This window comes from Rattus norvegicus, chromosome 14, assembly GCF_021556685.1.
Source record: "Rattus norvegicus strain SHRSP/BbbUtx chromosome 14, alternate assembly SHRSP_T2T, whole genome shotgun sequence".
Classification (NCBI taxonomy): domain Eukaryota; kingdom Metazoa; phylum Chordata; class Mammalia; order Rodentia; family Muridae; genus Rattus; species Rattus norvegicus.
The window spans coordinates 4,557,938-4,582,677 of record NC_141547.1 but is presented as its reverse complement, the minus strand read 5'-3'; the positions used below and the strand labels follow the sequence as shown (position 1 = coordinate 4,582,677).

Genomic DNA, 24,740 nt, shown 5'->3' with positions numbered 1-24,740 from the left:
GGAGGTTCCTCAGAAAATTGGACATTGAACTTCCTGAGGATCCAGCTATATCTCTCTTGGGCATATACCCACAAGATGCCCCAACATATAAAAAAGGCACATGCTCCACTATGTTCACAGCAGCCTTATTTATAATAGCCAGAAGCTGGAAAGAACCCAGATGCCCTTCAACAGAGGAATGGATACAGAAAATGTGGTACATCTACACAATGGAATATTACTCAGCTATCAAAAACAATGACTTTATGAAATTCATAGACACATGGTTGGAACTGGAAAATATCATCTGAGTGAGGTAACCCAATCACAGAAAAACACACATGGTATGCACTCATTGATAAGTGGCTATTAGCCCAAATGCTTGAATTACCCAAGGTGCCTAGAACACATGAAACTCAAGACAGATGATCAAAATGTGAATGCTTCACTCCTTCTTTAAAAGGGGGAAAAAGAATACCCTTGGCAGGGAATAGAGAGTTAAAGATTAAAACAGAGACAGAAGGAACAGCCATTCGGAGCCTGCCCCACATGTGGCCCATACATATACAGCCACCCAATTAGACAAGATGAATGAAGCAAAGAAGTGCAGGCAGACAGGAGCCGGATGTAGATCTCTCCTGAGAGACACAGCCAGAATACAGCAAATACAGAGCCGAATGCCAGCAGCAAACCACTGAACTGAGAATAGGACCCCCGTTGAAGGAATCAGAGAAAGAACTGGAAGAGCTTGAAGGGGCTCATGACCCCTTATGAACAACAATGCCAAGCAACTAGAGCTTCCAGGGACTAAGCCACTACCTAAAGACTATACATGGACTGACCCTGGACTCTGACTTCATAGGTAGCAATGAATATCCTAGTAAGATCACCAGTGTAAGGCGAAGCCCTTGGTCCTGCTAAGACTGAACCCCCAGTGAACGTGATTGTTTGGGGAAGGGTGGCAATGGGGGGAAGGTGGGGAGGGGAACACCCATAAAGGAGGGGAGTGGGAGGGATTAGGGGGATGTTTGCCCAGAAACTGGGAAAGAGAATAACATTCGAAATGTAAATAAGAAATACTCAATTAATAAAAAAATAAAAGAAAAAAAGGTATGTGATAATATTCATGTCCTAGTAACTGTTCTAGTACTGTACTAGGGTACCATGACCAAGACAATGTACAGAAGTAGGAATTTATTGAAGGGTTATGATTTCAGAGGGTGAGTCTATGACCATGATGGCAGGGTGCATGGATACAGTCAAGCAGGCATGCCTTGAAGCAATAGCTGATAGCTTACCTGTAATCCGCAAGCACAGGGCAGTGAGAAAGAGGTATATGGGAGCCCACCGCAGTGACACACCTGCTCCAACAAGGCCACACCCCCTAATCCTTCCCAAACAGTTTTTCTAACCAGGGGACCAAGCATTCAAATCCATTACCTAAGGGAGCCATTCTCACTTAAATCACCACAATTCGTATACCATATTGAAATGTGTGTGTTCATGCTTACAACTTCCTCAGATATGTTGGTGGTATCCTGCATCTCCACCGTCTCCAGATGTATGAAGGTGCCCATCTTTGATGAAATAGGATCAACTCAAAATAGTATCAGAACTGTTTTCTTCAGTGAAGTCACGTGATTTCGTTTTAAAGCATTATTTAGATTTGCTTTTTATATTATGTATATGGGTGCTTTTCATATATATATAGTATGTATATGGGCCTGATTTTATACACACACACACACACACACACACACACACACACACACACATATATATATATACATATATATATATATATGTATTACATGCATGTTTGGTGCCTTTGGAGTCTAGTAGAGGGCTTCATTGTCCTGGAATTGGAATTATAGATGGTTGTGAGCCTCCATGTGGGTGCTGGGGACAGAACCCATGTCCTCTGCAAGACCTCTTAACCTTTCATCAACTCTGTACCTCTAATAGAGAAATTATTTCTTAAGAAGACCATTGGGAGTTTTAACCAGGCCAAAGGAAGTGCCAACTTAAGAGTTCCTGAAAATATTCATATGCTTCATGACTTTAGGTGAGGGTAGTGTGGCTTGACCTGCCAAGCCAGTATCTTTTTCCCTGATATTTTATGTTAATGTGAAGGTATTTTTTTTGGTGTGCATAACTTCGATGGTTCTAGGAAGTTGATCATTTATTTTCTACTAGTTTACTAGTTCTCTGAGAATTTCATTCAGTCGATTTTGATCCCATCTCCACCCATCCGACCCATCCAATTTCAGATCTTCTCACTCAAACCCATTAAGGACAGTTTGTACTGACCATATTCTCCAGGGTGTATGGCATTCTCTGAAGGGTGGTTATCCCACCAGGGGCTGCAAACATCAAAGAATTAAAAAGCTGACTCTTTGCCGCCAATAGCTGTAACTCCTTAGCTAGGGGTGAAACTGTGTGTTCCTGTTTCCTTTCCATGCTGGCCTGGACCAACAGAGGTGATAATCTTCTGTTTATTGTCAGAGGCCAGGGAAAAGTGGAATGCAGTATAACGTGAACATGGAGGCTCTGAGGGTCAGCATAAATACAGCCATACATGTTTCGCATCTTTTGGTGCTAGAATTAAAAATCCCACAAAAAAAAAAAAGAACATAAACGTAAAAACAATAGAAAATTGTCTCTTACCTTTGGACCCGTGGATTTCAACATCAGATTCCCAGCATGCTGGTATCTGGTGAGATGTCACTTGGGTTAATGACCACTGACTTACGGTGTTTCCTCACACTTTGGGAGGGCCAGTGAATTGTCTGGGGGAACACTTTGTAAGAACAGCACAAGCCACAAGACCTCTGCACCTGCCACTTAACCATCTCACGAAAGGTCCCGCATTCTGTAGAGAAGCGCCCAAGGACTGATGTTTCCAGGAAGGCAAACGTTTACTCCATTGCAGTGTTTGTGATCTTAGACTCTATCTCAGAGCCGTGGATCTTACTGAGTTGGAGACTTGATATTTATATATCTTCTTACAAAGGTCACAAAGACTCAGGTGACAACCTGGGTGGATGCAGTCAACAGTGGCCCGGTTGTGATAGATAAGTTATGTCGATAGAGAAGTTATTAAATATCACTGTTGTTGGTCCAGGCTAGATGGAAGGGGACACACAGTTCCACTTCTAGAGGTCGTAGGTACTGGTGGGAAGTTGGGTGAATAGGGATTTTATATTTTAATGTTGCAGTCCCTGGTGGGCTCACTGCTCTCCATTGAATGCTATACAGTCAAGAGTGTATGGGCAGCACACACTGTACTTAGTGTCTTGTCTGGTGACAACTCTGACCCCGCATAACGACGCAGCAGCTGTGCAGAAGGCAGCCGATCACTCCAGTGAGCCAAAGGCCCAGCGACTGAGGCTCCCACAGACACGCTGCAGCAGCTGCTCATGCTCACACAGCCTGAGAGAAGGAAACCTGTTGCGAATACGCCACATTTTTATTCTTGACTTATTCCAAGTCTTAATAAACCAGAATATGCTTCTCATGAGAGAAAGTCAAATTGACTTTTTACTGGGTTCTTTGAAAGTTCCTGTCTTAGTCATGGTCTCTATTCCTGCACAAACATCATGACCAAGAAGCAAGTTGGGGAGGAAAGGGTTTATTCAACTTACACTTCCACATTGCTGTTCATCACCAAAGGAAGTCAGGACTGGAACTCAAGCAGGTCAGGAAGCAGGAGCTGATGCAGAGGCCATGGAGGGATGTTTCTTACTGGCTTGCTACCCGTGGCTTGCTCATCTTGCTCTCTTAGAGAACCCAGGACCACCAGCCCAGGGATAGTACTACTCACAATGGGCTGGGCCCTCCCCCCTTGATCACTAGTTGAGAAAATGCCTTACAGCTGGGTCTCATGAAAGCATTTCCTCAAGGAAGGCTCCTTTCTCTCTGATAACTCCAGCTTGTGTCAACTTGACACACAAAACCAGCCAGTACAGTTCCATTCTCTGTTTTTTCCATTTGGTCACATCTCTGTGCATTTTCTGGCAGGAATCAGTAGCAAATAAGAAGGGGATATGTACACAAGAATAAAGAGACATCTGTGAACACTGAGGGAGAGCTGGGTCAGCATCAGGGGCTCTAACAGGGAGTATTCAGCCCCGATGGTTTCAGTGTCTGGAGGTCATGAGGGAGAAGATTGAGTATGACTATTGGAGGGTATTCAAGAAAGGAGTGGAGGTAAAGAGCTAGGAGCATGGGAGGAGCAGGGAGCACAGAAGAGGAGTGAGGGTGAGGAACAGGGAGCACAGGAGAGGAGTGAGGGTGAGGAGCAGGGAGCAGGGGTGAGGAGCAGGGAGCACGGGAGAGGAGTGAAGGTAAAGGGCTGGGAGCATGGGAGAGGAGTTAGGGTGAGGAGCAGGGAGCATGGAAGCTCTGAGGTGAGCATGAGGAGGTATCTGATGGTGGGGGCACACTGCAGCACTTGAAAGACCGAGGAAACAAGGCACCTTAGCCCTTTTCCTGTGCTGGGAACCAAACTCAGGGACCTGTGATGATGGCCTGTTATGTCACCCCAGATTGACCTTTCCTGTGGGTCTGTGCACATGTAATGCAGGTGCATTTGTGTGCACATGTATGTGCACTGTAATGACTGTGCATGTGTGTGCATGTGTGTGTGTGAGTGTGTTGAATGTTCATGCTTGTGTATGCAGCAGGCCTATACATGCAGTTGAAGTATAGAAAGACTTTAAGAGTGCCATACATATGCTTTCATGAAGTCATGAGTTTGGGGGTTTGACCCATGATGATTCATCCTCCCAACTGAACGGACTTCAGCTTAGCAGGGTTGCTGTGCGGTCAGAGAGACAGCCCTGAAAAAGCACAGCCCTGAAAGGCGTTTCCTGGAACATAACTGATGAAAACTGAAAGCAACTGAGCTCATCTCTAACCAAGGCATTTCTAGGAACTCAGCTGCTTTTTGTGTCAGCAAAGTAGGAAAGCGATTATTTTTAGGGATCTAAGAGGTATCCAACTACAAAATTAAAGTACAAAGGCAATTAAAGTACTTATTCTTGCAGTATTTCTTGTTTTTAAAAGGTCTCTCTTCTCTCTCATTCTCTTTCTCTCTGATTCTGTCTCTCTCTGTGTGTGCATGCTGTGTGCTGTGTGCATACATGTTTGTACAAGTGAGTGCATGCTCGCGTACACCACACTGTGGTGGAGTTCCTTGTTCTCCATGCTGTGTGAGGCAGGACACTTCTTCTGCTCCTCAGTATTTTTCTGCCTCTGTCACCCAGCTTGCCACACTAGCACTGAGGCTACATATGCACACCACAGCACATGGCTTTTACATGGGGGTCTAAACACAGTTCGCAGGCTTGAACGGCGGGGGACAGAATGTGAACCATGTGTCCAAAGTGGTTGTAGGCACTGCATTTCCTGCTGTCATACCTATGTATCAGAGTCTAGAAAGGCCTCCTGGCATGGATTGTGGATTTGGCTGAAAACTTCCCCAAAGTCTCACAACTGTCCGTGTGACTCTTCAGTGTCTGCTGTCTCCCCGACCTCCATAGTGCATGGCCCCACAGGGCTTCCAGTCAGCGTGGCTGTGTGATCTTCAATTGTCCGTGTTCTTACATAGTCTCCCTGTCTTCTATTGTAGAATAGCTACTGGGAGAACATAGTAATAAGGCAAAAACAGAAGCTTATTATTTTAAGACACATTGAAAATTCTTGATAGAAAGGGTTCTAAAAAGAGATTTATAAAATCTCTGGACAGACATACTTTCAGAGCAGGACAGGGGCATAAAGAAGAACATAAATACCAGAAGAGATCTGAACAATGAGAGGGTGTCACCAAAGTCCCATTAGGGAGTGTTTTCATGGTCAGCAAGAGTGGGAGAATAAGGTAAAGGGAGAATATAGCTGGGTGTAAGGGGGTGAGAGCCTGTGGTCCCTCAATTGTGGCAATCAGAGTCTTTAGAAAAACGGCATTCCAGACTTTCAGTGAGATTCCCACACTGGCCTTTGAGTTTTTGGGTCTGCCATTTGGGAGTGGGGTTCCCATAAAATGCTGACCCCAGCTCTGTGTCAGGTGAAATAACTGTTCCCATGCCCAGGGCCACACTCACGAGCAGAGCAAGGTTCCTGCTGCAGTAGCCTTCAGACAGAGGCCCAGAAGCCTCCAAGTCTGCCTTTGAGCTCACTGGAGCAACATCGGAAAATGAGGGAGCCTTTGACTTGCCCTTCTTTTGGTGGGCATGTACTTGGAAACTGCATGTTCGAGTTAGAACCGACTTGGTCTCAGTAGATGAATGAGTCCATGGGAGACAAGTGTGTTAGTGGACCTCTGAGAGCAACATCCCAGGAAGGGGAGGGTGAGCCTATCGCAGGGATGCTAGATTCTGCTAGGAATTGGCTTCTATATATGGGGTGAAGTTGCCCGTGTGTGTGTGTGAGGGGCGAATGCTTTGCTAGTCCCCTTGTGTTCTCACAGAATTCCTTAGAAACAAAACAGAATAAAAAAAGAGAGAGAAGAAACACACACATACGCAGACACACATAGACACACACACACACACCACAAACACACACAGACACACACAAGACAGACACACACACACACACCCCACACACCCGCCCCATAAAAACAAAAACAAACAAGCAAACAAAGAAACAAAGCAACATGAAGTGAAATGTCTACACAAATACCATTGACCTTTTGCACGGGCCATCATATGCTGGGCATGGGTACTACCACTAAGTGTGGTTTATTACCCACTGAATCCTTTGGAGAAAACAGATTCTTTTTCTTTGAAAGCGGTTGTCAATTGGAGATACCGTCTTGGTTAGGCATGAAGCCTGTGCTCACTTCCCACCTCAGCACTGGGATCCCCTCTGACATTCACCTGTGCAGGCCCTGCAAATGCTTCCACAGTCTCTGTGAGTTTATGTGTGTGAGTCTTGCGTCTGATAGACTTTGTTTTCCCGATGTCTTCCATCACCTCTGGATCTCACAATCTTTCTGCCCCCCCCTTCCACATAGCTCCCTGAACCCTGAGGAGAGGGGTTTGATAAAGATGTCCCATTTAAGACTGAGAGTTCCAAAGTCTCTCACAGTCTGCACATTGGCCAGTTGTAGGTCTCTGTGCTGATTTCTGTCCACTGCAAGAGGAAGTTCTACTGATGTGGACTGAGCAGGGTGCTGATCCATGGATAAAGTCGTATGTCATAAGGGGTCACTTTATTGCTATGTTCTACTGTCGGGAACACCAATATTTGGGTTCCATAGGCCCATGGCATAACAGTCAGTTTCTTGGTCTCTTGTGTAATGCCATGTGTATACTCCATTTCAGGGAGGAGGCCTGATTTCTTCCCTGTGCCATTTGTCATTTGTGTATGGGAAAGCTACTGATTTTTTTGTGAGTTAATGCTGAGTTCTGTCACTTTGCAGAATGTTGCCAGTCCTGTCTTCACACCACAGACTTCCATCCACTGGAAGGGCGTGTAGTCCGACTATGTTTCTAAACACAGATCTACCTATAAGGATATCAAACCCACCCTTATAAACCCATTGTAAGTTGGAAATATTGACAGTTTACACATGCATTGCACACACCCCAAGCATGGGACATCAGAAGGCAACTGTTGGCAGCATGATGAAATGGGTCACTGGATTGATTGACTTTGTGATCTTTTGACTGGCTGGGGGCCACAGCTTCCTGCAGCTGTTCAACACAGCGAGTATCAGAATTCACAGTTCAGAGTGCAGCCTGGTGTGGTGGTAGAAGCTTGGGGGAGGAGCTAAGGTAGTAAGGTGTAAGGACAGTGAGTTCGAGGGCAACCTGGAGTACAGAGCAACTCTCTGGTTCTAGGTCACACAGAGGTCTTGCTTAAACATACAAACAAGGAACAGGAACAACAACAATCACAAGCTTTTAAAAAGTGGGAGTACAGTTTCTAAACAGTATACACGGCTACCACATCATCTCTGGGAAACGGCTGTGTCAACCATCACAAGCCAGGGACTGTCTGTGTCACAGGTTTGCTTCTCTCCCAAGGACCGATTTTTCACAGAGTATGAAAGCCAGTAAGATGGGTCTTACTCCTAAAAAGTTTTTAACATGGAGATGGCATGTACAATCATGAAATTTATGGCACACCATTTACCTTTAAGGCTATAGAGAAAGAATCTGTGTGCTGGAATTAAAGGTGTGCACACCCATTCCCAGCATATGAGAAATAATTTAATTAAAAAAAAGGAAAAACGAGGAAGATGTCCCATAGGTCAGGTAAACTTCCCACTTCCATCATTTTCATATTACTGTGTGTTTACAAGAATGGATGTGAGTTCGTTATAACCTGATAACTGTCTGTGAATAAAAACTTACCCGGATTGGTCTGGAAGATGAATCAGTGGTTAAGACCACTGGCTGCTCTTTCTGAGGACCTGGGTTTGATTCACAGCACCGATATGGTGGCTCACAGCTTTCTCTAACCTAAGTTCTAGGAGATTTGAGTCCCTGTTCTGGGTTCAGTGGTCGCCACACACACACACACATGGTGCACTTACATGCATGTGGGCAAACATCCAAGTAAATAGAGACAAAAAGAGAGGGTGAACCTTTAAACAAAGGGAATGGGAGCATGCTGTAAAGACAGGACTGACAAGAGACAGCCAATCAGAGTAGTTCACTAAGGGAGGAATCTTTCCTTGGAAAGGTCTGAAGCGAGTGCTGGTTGGGATAGAGTTTTAGCAGGAAGACTCCAGTGAAGACTGTGGAGGAAAGGATATCTTCTACTGTGAGCTAAATCAGTTCTAAGACACAAGATCCCCAAACTGGTGCTAAAAACCAGACAGCCCAAACTCTGACCTCTGGGTCACTCTAGGAGGATGTCTTGCTGTGGGGAGAGCTGCAGGTCACAATTAGCGATGGGAGATGAGAGAGTTGGGGCTGTGGTTTTATTCTTTGGGTAGGAACCCCAGGGTTTAAACTTAAGCCGTCAAATGACCTCAAAAAGATTTACCTCAGAGATCATATGTCTGCAGTCACAGCTTTGGGAATCTCAGGGATTTAACATAGTGACTTCAGTTGAACTCTTTTTTGTATTCTCTTAGTAAATATTGTTAGGTGTGCACAAGTAAGGAAAGCCACTGTCTTCTGGAAAAGCCATAGAATAGAACACACTTATTAGAGATAGTTACTATGTTTTTACAGTGCTTCTTTAAAAAAGAAGAAAAAGAGACTTATTTGTTCATGTATTTTATATGTGAGTGCCCTGTCTGTATGTACACCTGCAGGCCAGAAGAGGGAGTCAGACCGCATTATAGATGGTATGAGCTACCATGTGGTTGCTTGGAATTGAACTCAGGACCTCTGGAAGAGCATCCAGTGATCTTAACCTCTGAGCCATCTCTCCAGCCCCACAAGGGCCTCTCTAATCACATTAAAGAGTTCAGAGGTTTAAAGAGGATGCAAAGAGACTGCTCAGTGAATGGAGGAGAAAGAGTCTCAGTGCCTGAAGGATGCCCAAGAGAACACAAACCAGGCTGAAGGAAATGAGGAAGACAGGACCCTGGGCATGAGAACAGAACTCACTGAGGAGACAGAAAAACTGAGGAGGACTCAAGCTGAGATGGAGATGGAGATGGAGAGTCCAGTGACTCATCCTGAGCCCACAGGAAATCCTGATGCATAGAATATCAGGGCTCAAGGTTAAAGCAGAGACCTAGAGCAGATAATCAAGAAATATGGAGAAAAAAATAACACCAGACAGGAACACCCAGGAAGCGAGGGACAACATAGACAAACCAAACCTTGGAATTACAGGCCCAGGTGAGGGATAAGAACCCCAAGTCAGTGGCCTAGACCAGACCATCAACAGGATCATGGAAGAAAACTTCCCCAGACTAAGGAAAGACACTCACAGGAAGCACACAGAGCACCAAACAGACAGCACCAGAAGAGGCATGCTACAGCATGTATACACACCCACATCACACACGTACACACACACACAGTCACAATAATGAAGAATGATAATTGTAAAGACTGAATGTCAGTTCTGAAGCCATCTCGTAGCTTTTATTTTCAAGCTCGTAGCACAGATCCTTAGTACCTCTCTGTCACAACTGAGGATGCTTCTTGACACACTGCCATCTAGCAGTTATTCCAAGAAAGTGAGAAGATTCACTTAATGATACTGTCTTCCTACCAGACCAGAAGATGTAGGCTTGTAATGAAAGAATGAAGATTTTTAAAACTATCCCCCACTAACCCTGCTGTGAGGTCCAGTGTACCTCACAAAAGAATAACATTACATGTTATGAGGAAGTAGTCCAGTCATGGACCACCTGGCCTCAATAAGGCCTGGCTCAGGATAAACCATCCAGACTCGAAAAGGCCTGACTCTATGTAAGCCATCTGGCCTCGATAAGGCCTTACTTAACAGTCCTAGGAAAAGAGTTGGGGTCAGCTTGCCCCAGAGGCAGCGTGGCCTAGAGTTGGACTGAGCCCAAGCTAGGTCCTGTGCACCAATGTAAACAAACTAGTGAAATTGCTTTGCTTTGTGTAACTGTTGTCAACTGCCTATGTAATTTTCCCTATAAATACCTTCCCCTAATTGTGCTTGGGGTCGACTCCTCTGACTCCTGTGTGAGATATGTGTCATCCCCAGATGTCCCACGCTATCGTCTCACCAGCAGGAATGCACGCGCGGACAACAGGATCCTTCTGCAGCAAAGCGTTTATTACATCTTGAAGAGGAGAGCGCCAGGGCCCAGAAAGGCGCTGCTTATAAAACCCTAGCGCGGCGCATCCACACCTGATTGGTCGCTTACCCATGATCTCATAGGCATGCCCCGGAGTGGGCAAAGACCTGGCACGAACACACTCTTGCACATGCGCACACATCTAGCTTCCTGAAAGGAAGTCGGGCTGGCACGGCGGAAGCCAGCGCCATCTTGTGGTGGCGAATGTTATTGCGGATTTCCACATCTCCCCCTTTTTGTTTTACTTAAATGAGGCTGGTCTAGGTCCCTGCAGTGATGTCCATCTGCTGTGGCTCCTGTCTTAGGTCGTTCCTCTATGTCACAGCCTTATCCGTCATACGGTAACCCTAACGCCACCAGGCCCCATGTCTTAGATTGGTCTGTGCATGAGGAAAGTTGCCCGTCTCTGGATACCACAGTGCTGTGTGACAGTAACTGCTAAACGACCTAGGGCGAACTCTACAAAAGAGGCCAGCCAGAAAATGAGTTAGTGGGGAAATCATGATCACCCTATCGCGTGCAATGAGGAAACCTCAGCGATGTGGAAGGGCTGATCAAAGAATCATTGAGTCTCTCTCATCCCAGTACAATGGATCCACAAATCCATGGGGTGCAAGAGCAGAGAACTCAGATGCTGACTAATTCCTGAGCATAGATAACCAAATTCTAGGGGAGGCCCCTTGTTCAATGGCCATAAGTGCTTGAGTTATAACGAACTTGTCACGTTTCTGTTGAGATCTGAGTTTGCAAACCAACCATAGCATGAACACTAATCCACAGCATAGGGCTGCACCAAACAGAGCCACCCCCGATAAGTAGTGGGCACCTCATCTGGTTCTCCTCAGCTGCTACCACCAAGGGCCGTAGTCAAGCCGCTCCTAAATAAAATTTAGAATTCCCAATTGTTAGCAACTACTCCAGAGAGTTCACCCACTGTGCTTGGCTAACAATAGATTGGGGGAGGGTAACTCTAGACACTGTAGACACAATGGCTGCAGCAGTAATGTCTGCTACAATAGCAGCGAAAGTAACAAGGTCTTTCCCAGGACAGTTTAGGATCAGTCATTCTTCTCTGGAACAACCAGCAGGCAATGGAACCATGTCTGAGATCTGTACAACCAGGGCAGAGTTCCCCAGTCCACAGCAGCTTCACACAGATGGCATTTTTGTGAAGCTATAGACTGCAAAATGACAACACCAGTTAAGGCAGCAAGAGTCGCCAGGGGAATGAGGGGGGATCTTCCATCTTCCTCTCAGGGCAGAGGAATGACTCCAGGGACCCGAACCACGAGAGCTGAATCTTCATGTAACCAGGATCAGCAAGTCTCAGCAACCACCTCTGGCAGCTGGCATACTCTTGTAGCATCCTGTAGAAAAAACACAAACATTCCCTCTTCCCCATAAAAATACCTGGAGAGGATCATGTCAATATGTGGACCTTTCTATTTCACCTAGGCAGAAGTATCCCTAGTAGTAGGGTGTCATAAACTCTCAAGGGTTTCTTGGCATCCAAATTTTAAAATTGGAAATAAAAAGAGTATTATTAAATAATTGTATAGCATAGAGGGATAACTCCCCCTTTTATTTATTAAGATATAAACTGTCCAGTATCATTGTCCTCCCTCATTAAGGGGTCCAGGCAATCCAGTTTGAATTCTTAAATGTCCTATAAAGGAACAGTACTTAGTGTTCTTAACCACTAAGACATCTCTCTAGCACCTCACAAACTTTATTTACCTAAACATAAGCATTAATTAGAAATGCCAAATCCTGTAAATATTGTCCAGATTCAGTTGTACTAGAAATCCCTGAGCTTGCAGGGCGAGGCTGGTAATTTAAAGTAAGCAAATGGAGTCTTCCTCTTTTCATATCAACTCCATTACCATTATTAAAGCTAGGTATGAGTCTAAGGTTTAATTTAGTTGTCTGAGCCAGAGCACTGAAAGGACAGTGAGTTGTCAGACAATTCACACTGAAATCATCACTCACTGATTTCATGTAGAAAACTTGTCTCTAGTAAAGCATTAAGTAATTGAAATCAGTTGTAAACCACAAGCCACACATTGGCTATCAGTATATGAATTGAAAGCTTGATTTTTTAACATTTAAAAAACAGTGGCTACAGCACGTAATTTAATAGTCTGTGTTGAAGCAGGGTGAACTCAAGAGAATAAACAAGTGATCCAATCATACATGTAGCCTTTTCATTAGATGAACCACCTATAAATACAGTAAGCGCATTTCCTATGGGTTGCATGCACAAATATACAGTTTCTTTTTAAAATACTTCCATGACTCTAGCCTACAATTCTGTATTAACACAACTGAAGCTTTATCTCCAATGTGGATAACAAAGAAAGACCTAAGTCCTCTGGTAAGGTGAGGTACTTAGCCAATTAACATATCCTTAGTAGCTTAAAATGAGTTTCAAATATTGTTTTCTGGGGTAGTGTAACAGCTACTCACCAAATATTAAAGCTCATTTTGAGAGCAAAGATTTGTATTAAAAATTTCCATATACACTGAAAGATTCAAGGTTCTAACTTCTTACATTGAAGAAGCAACAAAATTACATAATACACGGCTATTAGCCATTCTTTTTAAAATTTTTAATGATATCACTTTATGGGCTCTCTAAAATTATAAGCAAGCTCACAAAATGAAAACTCACAATCGCTATGATGTAAACAAATTGTATAAAATCAATCCTCTAAATCTGTCTTGAAACGGCAGTTGGAGTAAGCAAACTGGCTGTAATGTTCTCACAAGTTCGAAAACCTCATCAATCCTTTGTAAATCCTGTAACAATCTCTACCTGTTTGATTTTTTCTCAATTTTAAATAAGTTTGAGTTAGTCAATGCAACACTGGCAATCCTTAATCACAATCTATATGAAACTTTCTCATCTAATCATGCCGGTGGTTGCTGGATTCTGTGATACGAATTACAGTTTTTCCTCTCGTGAATTATTAATGGTCAGTCAGGGAAATTATGCCATTAATCTGCACCTTATCTGGTCTCACTAGTTTCATGTGAACTTGTAATTCCCCTCTTGATTTAATTACTTCACAGGGTGACATGGCTCTCTGTGTGGAACTAGGTCTCTCCTTACTTCCCATTTTGTACCATGGGCTATAATACGTTAGTCTTCGTTTTTAAGTGTAAATAAGTCGCCAGGCTAGTGGAAGCTCCTTCACTGGGAGGATTTTTATGTTTCTCATAATTCTTTGAGAATTTCATACAATATTTTTCAATCCTATTCTTTACTTCTACTAGGATTCATATTTTTTAAAATAAAAAAAATTTAAATAAAATTCTTTGACAGGGATGGAGAGATTGGTCAGCACTGCTGCTCTTCCAGAGAGCTCATGTTAAATTCCAAGCATGCATATTGTAGCCCACAACCATCTTTACTACAGTCCCAGGGCATCTAATTTATCTTTCTAACCTCCACATGAACCAGGGACACGTGCTCACAGGCGTTCCGGCAAAGCACTAATACCACAAGGAAAAACAACAAGAATAACAACAAAAACTCACCTTTGTCTGTCCTGCAAGGCAGGGACAGGATTCTTAACTGAGCTGTGAGAGCAGACGCTGCTGTGCTGGCTGATCCTGGGCCTTGCTTCCTCCCTCCTTCTCTCTCTCTGTCTATCTCTTTCTGTATTTTTTAACTGGAATCTGACTAATTTGACTCCCTAGATCATCCTACCGGCTGGATTTTGCAGTCATACCACCATACCCAGCTTTTATAGAAGCATTTTAATAGCACTTTGAAACATTCTTTTGGTTACTGGCTCTCCTACCAGAAGACGCAACTCTCTAAAACCACCCTTTTAGCTCATTTTTCCCTGCCATGGAATTAAACTAACGATGAAATCTCAGCTTTGGCCCTCACTAACTGTGATCCCTTAACCTGTTGCTTGGCGTTTTAATGCTTATATCCAGAAAGAGCTCATTATCTTAAATTTTCCTTATGCCAATCTTATTAAAATTAAAATGAGGTCATCACTGAAGCATTTAGCAGGGAGATCAAGTGGTTAGCAATGTGAATCACAAGATCAGAACAAACAAAACCAATTCCTGAAGAGGCAGAAACTGTCAGTAATCAAAGGAAATTGTCCAGTATAATCATACCTTGAATACCTGCTCTGTTGTTGTTTCTCAATCTTGGGTGAACCTCCAGATCAGCCAGTATGCCTGTTAGTGATCCAGTTCACTCTGAGGTCTACACTGCCTGGAGGTCTACAGTGTCAATAAAACTCTGGTGGACTGTGGACAACTGATGTTTCACACATTAACAAATTCTAGAATTTGAAATAGAAACATGGGGTTTGGTTTTTTTCTCATGTATATAAAACAAGTGAGATGAAGCATTGATTAGAAAAACTCAGTGCTCACTTCGGCAGCATATATACTAAAATTGGAACGATACAGAGATTAGTGTGGCCCCTGCTCAAGGATGACATGCAAATTCATGAAGAGTTCCATATTTTTAAGTTGAACAACACTTTACTCAATGACAACTGGGTCAAGGAAGAAATAAAGAAAAAAATTAAAGACTTCTTAGAATTTAATGAAAATGAAGGTACAACATTTCCAAGCTTATGGGACACAATGAAAGCAGTGCTAAGAGGAAAACTCATAGCTCCGAGTACCTGCAGAAAGAAACAGGAGAGAGCATATATCAGCAGCTTGCCAACACACCTAAAATCTCTAGAACAAAAAGAAACAAATACACCCAACAGGAGTAGACAGCAGGAGATAATCAAAATCAGGGCTGAAATGAACCCAGTAGAAACAAAAAGGACTACAGAAAGATTCAACTTTTAAAACCAGGAGTTGGTTCTTTGAGAAAATCAGCATTAGCCAGATTAACCAGAGGTCACACAGAGTGCATCCAAATTAACAAAATCAGAAATGAAAAGAGAGACATAGCAGCAGTATCTGAGGAAATTTTTAAAAAATCATGAGATCCTGCTACAAAAGCATGTATTCAACAAAACTGGAAAATCTGGAGGAAATGGACAATTTCTAGACAGATACCAGGTACAAAAGTTAAATCAGGAACAGAAAACCATCTACATAACTCCCTAACTCCTAAAGAAATAGAAGCAGTTATTAAAAGTCTCCAAACCAAAAAGAGCCCAGAACCAGATGGGTTTAGTGCACAATTCTATCAGATCTTCATAGAAGACCTCATAGCAATAGTGTCCAAACTATTCCACAAATGAAACAGGTGGAGCACTACCAAATTCCTTCTATGAAGCCATAATTACTCTTATACCTAAACCACACAAAGACCCCACAAAGAAAGAGAACTTCAGACCAATTTCCCTTATGAATATCAACGCAAAAATACTCAATAAAATTCTTGCAAACAGAACCCAAGAACACACCAAAAAGATCATCCATCATGATCAAGTAGGGTTCATCCCAGGGATGCAGGGATGGTTTAATATACAGAAAATCCATCAATGTAAGTCATGAGCCAAATGGACTTAAGAGATATTTATAGAACATTCTATCCTAAAGCAAAAGAATATACCTTCTTCTCAGCTCCTCATGGTACTTTCTCCAAAATTGACCATATAATTGGTCAAAAAAACGGGCCTCAACATGTACAGAAAGTTAGAAATAATCGCATACGTGCTATCAGACCCCCACAGCCTAAAGCTGGTCTTCAATAACAATAAGGGAAGAATGCCCACATATACGTGGAAATTGAACAATGCTCTACTCAATGATAACCTGGTCAAGGAAGAAATAAAGAAAGAAATTAAAGACTTTTTAGAATTTAATGAAAATGAAGGTACAACATACCCAAACTTATGGGACACAATGAAAGCTGTGCTAAGAGGAAAACTCATAGCTCTCAGTGCCTGCAGAAAGAAACAGGAAAGAGCGTATGTCACCAGCTTGACAACACACCTAAAAGCTCTAGAACAAAAAGAAGCAAATACACCCAGGTGGAGTACAAGGCAGGAAATAATTGAACCCAGAGCTGAAATCAACCAAGTAGAAACAAAAAGGACCATAGACAGAATCAACAGAACCAAAAGTTTTTTCTTTGAGAAAATCAACAAGATAGATAAACTCTTAGCCAGACTAACAAGAGGACACAGAGAGTGTTTCCAAATTGACAAAATCAGAAATGAAAAGGGAGACATAACTACAGAATCAGAGGAAATTCAAAAAATCATCAGATCTTACTATAGAAGCCTATGTTCAAAAAACTTGAAAATCTGCAGGAAATGGACAATTTCCTAGACAGATACCAGGTACCGAAGTTAAATCAGGAACAGATAAACCAGTTAAACAACCCCATAACTCCTAAAGAAATAGAAGCAGTCATTAAAGGTCTCCCAACCAAAAAGAGCCAACGTCCAGACGGGTTTAGTGCAGAATTCTATCAGACCTTCATAGAAGACCTCATACCAATATTATCCAAACTATTCCACAAAATTGAAACAGATGGAGCACTACCGAATTCCTTCTATGAAGCCACAATTACTCTTATACCTAAACCACACAAAGACCCAACAAAGAAAGAGAACTTCATACCAATTTCCCTTATGAAGATCGACGCAAAAATACTCAATAAAATTCTGGCAAACCGAATCCAAGAGCATATCAAAACAATCATCCACCATGATCAAGTAGGCTTCATCCCAGGCATGCAGGGATGGTTTTATATATGGAAAACCATCAACGTGATCCATTATATAAACAAACTGAAAGAACAAAACCACATGATCATTTCATTAGATGCTGAGAAAGCATTTAAAAAAATTAAACACCCCTTCATGATAAAAGTCCTGGAAAGAATAGGAATTCAAGGCCCATACCTAAACATAGTAAAAGCCATATACAGCAAACTAGTTGCTAACATTAAACTAAATGGAGAGAAACTTGAAGCAATCCCACTAAAATCAGGGACTAGACAAGGCTGCCCACTCTCTCCCTACTTATTCATTATAGTTCTTGAAGTTCTAGTCAGAGCAATCAGACAACAAAAGGAGGTCAAGGGGATACAGATCGGAAAAGAAGAAGTGAAAATATCACTATTTGCAGATGATACGATAGTATATTTAAGTGATCCCAAAAGTTCCACCAGAGAACTACTAAAGCTGATAAACAACTTCAGCAAAGTGGCTGGGTATAAAATTAACTCAAATAAATCAGTAGCCTTCCTATACACAAAAGACAAACAGGCCTAGAAAGAAATTAGGGAAATGACACCCTTCATAATAGACCCAAATAATATAAAGTACCTCGGTGTGACTTTAACCAAGCAGGTAAAAGATCTGTACAATAAGAACTTCAAGCCTCTGAAGAAAGAAATTGAAGAAGACCTCAGAAGATGGAAAGATCTCCCATGTTCATGGATTGGCAGGATTAATATAGTAAAAATGGCCATTCTACCAAAAGCAATCTACAGATTCAATGCAATCCCCATCAAAATACCAATCCAATTCTTCAAAGAGTTAGACAGAACAATTTGCAAATTCATCTGGATAATAAAAAACCCAGGATAGCTAAAACTATCCTCAACAATAAAAGGACTTCAGGGGGAATCCCTGAACTCAAGCAGTATTACAGAGCAATAGTGATAAAAACTGCATGGTATTGATACAGAGACAGACACATAGACCAATGGAACAGAATTGAAGAACCAGAAATGAACCCACACACCTATGGGCACTTGATTTTTGACAAAGGAGCCAAAACCATCAAATAGAAAAAAGATGGCATTTTCAGCAAATGGTGCTGGTTCAACTGGAGGTCAACATGTAGAAGAATGCAGATCGATCCATGCTTATCACCCTGTACAAAGCCTAAGTCCAAGTGGATCAAGGACCTCCACATCAAACCAGATCCACTCGAACTAATAGGAAAAAAAACTAGGGAAGCATCTGGAACACATGGGCACTGGTAAAATTCCCTGAAAAAAACACCAATGGCTTATGCTCTAAGATCAAGAATCGACAAATGGGATCTCATAAAACTGCAAAGCTTCTGTAAGGCAAAGGACACTGTGGTTAGGACAAAACGGCAACCAACAGATTGGGAAAAGATCTTTACCAATCCTACAACAGATAGAGGCCTTACATCCAAAATATACAAAGAACTCAAGAAGTTAGACCGCAGAGAGACAAATAACCATATTAAAAATGGGGTTCAGAGCTAAACAAAGAATTCAAAGCTGAGGAATCCCGAATGGCTGAGAAAAACCTAAAGAAATGTTCAACATCTTTAGTCATAAGGGAAATGCAAATCAAAACAACTCTGAGATTTCACCTCACACCAATGAGAATGGCTAAGATCAAAAACTTAGGTGACAGCAGATGCTGGCGAGGATGCGGAGAAAGAGGAACACTCCTCCATTGTTGGTGGGATTGCAGACTGGTACAACCATTCTGGAAATCAGTCTAGAGGTTCCTCAGAAAATTGGACATTGAACTACCTGAGGATCCAGCTATGCCTCTCTTGGGCATATACCCAAAAGATGCCCCGACATATAAAAAAGACACGTGCTCCACTATGTTCATACCAGCCTTATTCATAATAGCCAGAAGCTGGAAAGAACGCAGATGTCCTTCAACAGAGGAATGGATACAGAAAATATGGTACATCTATACAATGGAATATTACTCAGATATCAAAAACAATGACTTTATGAAATTCATAGGCAAATGTTTGGAACTGGAAAATATCACCCTGAGTGAGGTAACCCAATCACAGAAAAACACACATGGTATGCACTCATTGATAAGTGGCTATTAGCCCAAATGCTTGAATTACTCTAGATGGACAGAACACATGAAACTCAAGATGGATGATCAAAATGCGAATGCTTCACTCCTTCTTTAAAAGGGGAACAAGAAGACCCTTGGGAGGGAATAGGGAGGCAAAGATTAAAACAGAGGCAGAAGGAACACCCATTCAGAGCCTGCCCCACATGTGGCCCATACATATACAGCCACCCAATTAGACAAAGTGAATGAAGCAAAGAAGGGCAGGCCAACAGGAACCAGATGTAGATCGCTCCTGAGAGACACAGCCAGAATACAGCAAATACATAGGCGATTGTCAGCAGCAAACCACTGAACTGAGAACGGGACCCCCGTCGAAGGAATCAGAGAATGAACTGGAAGAGCTTGAAGGGGCTGGAGACCCCATATGAACAACAATGTCAAGCAACCAGAGCTTCCAGGGACTAAGCCACTACCCAAAGACTATACGTGGACTGACCTTGGGCTCCAATCTCATAGGTAGCAATGAATATCCTAGTAAGAGCACCAGTGGAAGGGGAAGCCCTGGATCCTGCTAAGACTGAACCCCCAGTGAATGTGATTGTTGTGGGGAGGGCGGTAATGGGGGGAGGATGGGGAGGGGAACACCCATATAGAATGGGAGGGAGAGGGATTAGGGGGATGTTGGCCCGGAAACCGGGAAAGGGAATAACAATCGAAATGTAAATAAGAAATACTCAAGTTAATAAAGTAAAAAAAAAAAAAAAAAAAAAAAAAAAGAACATTTGCTGCTCTTGCAGAGCACTGTAAAGACTTCTCACAACCACCTGAAACCCAAGTTCCAGAAGATCTGACGCCTTCTTCTAACCTCCATTGGCATGCAAATGACACAGTTATACATGTACATAAAATGCTGCTATGCATAAAAATGAGTTAATACAAATTTAAAAATGTAGTCCTCAATTCCTACCCTTGATAAGATGTGTACACACACACTCACACTCACACACACACTCACACTCACACATACACTCACACACTCTCACAGTCACATACAAAGTCACATACTCACATTCACACACACACTCACTCACACTCTCTCTCTCTCACACACACACACATACACACACACACACACACACACACACACACACACACACACACACATATGGGGTCTCAAGCCCCTTCAAGCTCTTTCAGTCCTTTCTAAGATTCCATCAACGGGGATCCTGTTCTCAGTCAGTGGTTTGCTGCTGTCATTCGCCTATGTATTTGCTGTATTCTGGCTGTGTCTCTCAGGAGCGATCTACATCTGGTTCCTGTTGGCCTGCCCTTCTTTGCTTCATTCACTTTGTCTAATTGGGTGGCTGTATACGTATGGGCCACATGTGGGGCAGGCTCTGAATGGGTGTTCCTTCTGCCTCTGTTTTAATCTTTGCCTCCCTATTCCCTCCCAAGGGTCTTCTTGTTCCCCTTTTAAAGAAGGAGTGAAGCATTCGCATTTTGGTCATCCTTCTTGAGTTTCATGGGTTCTGTGCATCTAGGGTAATCAAGCATTTGGGCTAATAGCCACTTATCAATGAGTGCATACCATGTGCGCTTTTCTGTCATTGGGTTACCTTACTCAGGATGATATTTTCCAGTTCTATCCATTTGCCTATGAATTTCATGAAGTCATTGTTTTCGATAGCTGGGTAATATTCCACTGTGTAGATGTACCACATTCTTTGTATCCGTTCCTCTGTTGAAGGGCATCTGGATTCTTTCCAGCTTCTGGCTATTATAAATAAGGCTGCTATGAGCATAGTGGAGCATGTGTCTTTGTTACATGTTGGGGCAGCTTTTGGGTACATGCCCAAGAGAGGTATAGCTTGGTCCTCAGGGAGTTCAAGGTCCAATTTTCTGAGGAATCTCCAGAATGATTTTAAGAATGGTTGACCAGTCTACAATTGTACCAACAATGGAGGAGTGTTCCTCTTTCTCTACATCCTCGCCAGCATTTGCTGTCACCTGAGTTTTTGATCTTAACATTCTCACTGGTGTGAGGTGAAATCTCAGAGTTGTTTTGATTAGCATTTCAATTATGGCTAAAGATGTTGAACATTTCTTTAGGTGTTTCTCAGCCATTTGGCATTTCTCAACTGTGAATTCTTTGTTTAGCTCTGAACCCCATTTTTTAAAGGGTTATTTGTCTCCCTGCGGTCTAACTTCTTGAGTTCTTTGTATATTTTGGATATAAGCCCTCAATCTGTTGTAGGATTGGTAAAGATCTTTTCCCAATCTGTTGGTTGCCATTTTGTTCTAACCACAGTGTCTTTTGCCTTACAGAAGCTTTGCAGTTTTATGAGATCCCATTTGTCGATTCTTCATCTTAGAGCATAAACCATAGGTGTTTTGTTCAGGAAATTTTCTCCAGTGCCCATGTGTTTGAGATGCTTCCCCACTTTTTCTTCCATTAGTTTGAGTGTATCTGGTTTGATGTGGAGGTATTGATTCACTTGGACTTAAGCTTTGTACAGGGTGATAAGCATGGATCGATCTGCATTCTACATGCTGACCTCCAGTTGAACCAGCAACATTTGCTGAAAATGCTATCTTCTTTTCCATTGGATGTTTTTGGGTTCTTTGTCAAAAATCAAATGACCATAGGTGTGTGAGTTCATTTCTGGGTCTTCAATTCTATTCCAATGATTTATCTGTCTGTCTCTGCACAAATACCATGCAGTTTTTATCACTATTGCTCTGTTATACTGCTTGAGTTCATCCTTAGTGATTCCCCCAGAAGTCCTTTTATTGCTGAGGATAGTTTTAGCTATACTGGATTTTTTATTATCCAGATGAATTTGCAAATTGTTCTGTCTAACTCTCTGAAGAATTGGATTAGTATTTTAATGGGGATTGCATTGAATCTGTTAGATCACTTTTAGTAAAATGGCCATTTTTACTATATTAATCCTGCCAATCCATGAGCATGGGAGATCTTTCCATCTTCTGATCTCCTTCAATTTCTTTCTTCAGAGGTTTGAAGTTCTTATCATACAGATCTTTTACTTGCTTGGTTAAAGTCACACCGAGGTACTTTATATTATTTGGGACTATTATGAAGGGTGTCATTTCCCTAATATCGTTTTCGGCTTGTTTCTCTTTTGTGTAGAGGAAGACTACTGATTTATTTGAGTTAATTTTATACCTAGCCACTTTACTGAAGGTGTTTATCAGCTTTAATAGTTCTCTGGCAGAACTTTTGGGATCACTAAAATATACTATCATATTATCTGCAAATAGTGATATTTTGACTTTTTCTTTTCCAATCTGTATCCCCTTGACCTCCTTTTGTTGTCTGATTGCTCTGGCTAGAACTTCAAGAACTATATTGAATAAGTAGGGAGAGAATGGGCAGCCTTGTCTAGTCCCTGATTTTAGTGGGATTGCTTCAAGTTTCTCTCCATTTAGTTTAATATTAGCTACTGGTTTCCTGTATATGGCTTTTAGTATGTTTAGGTATGGGCCTTGAATTCCTATTCTTTCCAGGACTTTTATCATGAAGGGGTGTTGAATTTTGCCAAATGCTTTCTCAGCATCTAATTAAATGATCATGTGGTTCTGTTCTTTCAGTTGGTTTATATAGTGGATTACATTGATGATTTTCCATATATTAAACCATCCCTGCCTGCCTGGGATGAACCCTACTTGATCATGATGGATGATTGTTTTGATGTGCTCTTGGATTCAGTTTGCAAAATTTTATTGAGTATTTTTGTGTTGATATTCATAAGGGAAATTGGTCTGAAGTTCTCTTTCTTTGTTGGGTCTTTGTGAGGTTTAGGTATAAGAGTAATTGTGGCTTCATAGAAGGAATTCGGTAGCGCTTCATCTGTTTCAATTTTGTGGAATAGTTTGGATAGTATTGGTATGATGTCTTCTATGAAGGTCTGATAGAATTCTGCACTGAATCCATCTGGTTCTGGGGTTTTTTTGGTTAGGAGAACTTTAATGACTGCTTCTATTTCCTTAGGAGTTATGGGGTTGTTTAACTGGTTTATCTGTTCCTGATTTAACTTTGGTACCGGTATCTGTCTAGGAAATTTTCCATTTCCTGCAGATTTTCAAGTTTGTTAAATATAGGCTTTTGTAGTAGGATCTGATGATTTTTTGAATTTCCTCTGATTCTGTAGTTATGTCTCCCTTTTCATTTCTGATTTTGTTAATTTGGACACACTCTCTGTGTCCTCTCATTAGTCTGGCTAAGAGTTTATCTATCTTGTTGATTTTCTCAAAGAAAAAACTTTTGGTTCTGTTGATTCTTTGCATGGTCCTTTTTGTTTCTACTTGGTTGATTTCAGCTCTGAGTTTGATTATTTCCTGCCTTCTACCCCTCCTGGGTGTATTTGATTCTTTTTGTTCTAGAGCTTTTAGGAGTGCTGTCAAGCTGCTGATATATGCTCTCCCCTATTTCTTTCTGCAGGCACTGAGAGCTATGAGTTTTCCTCTTAGCACAGCTTTCCTTGTGTCCCATAAGTTTGGGTATGTTGTACCTTCATTTTCATTAAATTCTAAGAAGTCTTTAATTTCTTTCTTTATTTCTTCCTTGACCAGGTTATCACTGAGTACAGCATTGTTCAACTTCAATGTATATGTGGGCATTCTTCCCTTATTGTTATTGAAGACCAGCTTTAGCCCGTGGTGTTCTGATAGGACTCATGGGATTATTTCTATCTTTTTGTATCTGTTGAGGCCTGTTTTATGACAAATTATATGGTCAGTTTTGGAGAAAGTACCATGAGGTGGTGAGAAGAAGGTGTATCCTTTTGTTTTAGGATAGAATGTTCTATAAATATCTGTTAAGTTCATTTTGTTCATGACTTCTCTTAGTCTGTCTATGTCTCTGTTTAATATCTGTTTCCATGATCTGTTCATTGATAAGAGTGGGGTGTTGAAATCTCCTACTATTATTGTGTGGGGTGCAATGTGTGCTTTGAGGTTTAGTAAGCTTTCTTTTATGTTTGTAGGGGCCTTTGTATTTGGAGCATATATATTTAGGTTTGAGAGTACATCTTGGTGCATTTTTGCTTTGATGAATATGAAGTGTCCTTCCTTAAGTTTTTTGGTGACTTTTAGTTGAAAATCGATTTTATTCAATATTAGAATGGCTACTCCAGCTTGCTTCTTCAGACCATTTGCTTGGAAAGTTGTTTTCCAGCCTTTCACTCTGGGGTAGTGTCTGTCTTTGTCTCTGAGGTGTGTTTCCTATAGGCACCAGAATG

At 41.9% G+C, this 24,740-nt stretch overlaps 1 non-coding gene and 1 pseudogene across 2 annotated transcripts in view; one reads left to right on the top strand and one right to left on the bottom strand.

The window, feature by feature from the left end:
• Positions 1 to 24,740, bottom strand: part of Gbp6-ps3 (guanylate binding protein 6, pseudogene 3) — a 186,684-nt pseudogene that overhangs the window by 52,542 nt on the left and 109,402 nt on the right. The gene's annotated exons all lie outside the window — the stretch shown is intronic.
• Positions 15,114 to 15,217, top strand: LOC120096739 (U6 spliceosomal RNA). Its single transcript, XR_015637811.1, has one exon. It is a non-coding gene; the product is annotated as a U6 spliceosomal RNA (small nuclear RNA).